We start from the raw sequence: 982 nt of genomic DNA on the forward strand, positions 1-982 counted from the left end.
ACTCAAAACAGGAACTACGGAATAAACAGAGAATGGCGAAGGACGAGGTGACGATGCGCGTCAGGAATGGTTCCAAGGTCGATGTGATCACCATCGGCACGCTACCTCTACATTTACCTACGGGATTAGTTTTAAACCTCAATAATTGTTATTTCGTACCAGCTTTGAGCATGAACAATGTATATGGATCTCGTTTAATGCGAGATGGCTACTCATTTAAATCTGAGAATAATGGTTGTTCTATTTATATGAAAGACATGTTTTATGGTCATGCCCCGCTGGTCAATGGTTTATTCTTATTTAATCTCGAACGTGATGTTACACATATTCATAGTGTGAATGCCAAAAGATGTAAGGTTGATAATGATAGTCCCACATACTTGTGGCACTGCCGCCTTGGTCACATTGGTGTCAAACACATGAAGAAGCTCCATGCAGATGGACTTTTGGAGTCTCTTGATTATGAATCATTTGACACATGCGATCCATGCCTCATGGGCAAAATGACCAAGACTCCGTTCTCCGGAACAATGGAGCGAGCAACCAACTTATTGGAAATCATACATACTGATGTGTGCGGTCCAATGAGTGTTGAGGCTCGCGGTGGCTATCGTTATGTTCTCACCCTCACTGATGACTTGAGTAGATATGAGTATGTCTACTTAATGAAACACAAGTCTGAGACCTTTGAAAAGTGCAAGGAGTTTCAGAGTGAGGTTGAGAATCAACGTGACAGGAAAATCAAGTTCTTACGATCAGATCGTGGGGGAGAATATTTGAGTCACGAATTTGGCACGCGCTTAAGGAAATGCGGAATTGTTTCACAACTCACGCCGCCTGGAACACCTCAGCGTAATGGTGTGTCCGAACATCGTAATCGCACTCTATTAGATATGGTATGATCTATGATGTCTCTTACCGATCTACCGCTATCATTTTGGGGTTATGCTATAGAGACTGCCGCATTCACTTTAAATAGGGC

Source organism: Triticum urartu, chromosome 7A (genome assembly GCF_056163025.1).
Source record: "Triticum urartu cultivar PI428250 chromosome 7A, HENAU_Tu73, whole genome shotgun sequence".
Taxonomy (NCBI): Eukaryota; Viridiplantae; Streptophyta; class Magnoliopsida; order Poales; family Poaceae; genus Triticum; species Triticum urartu.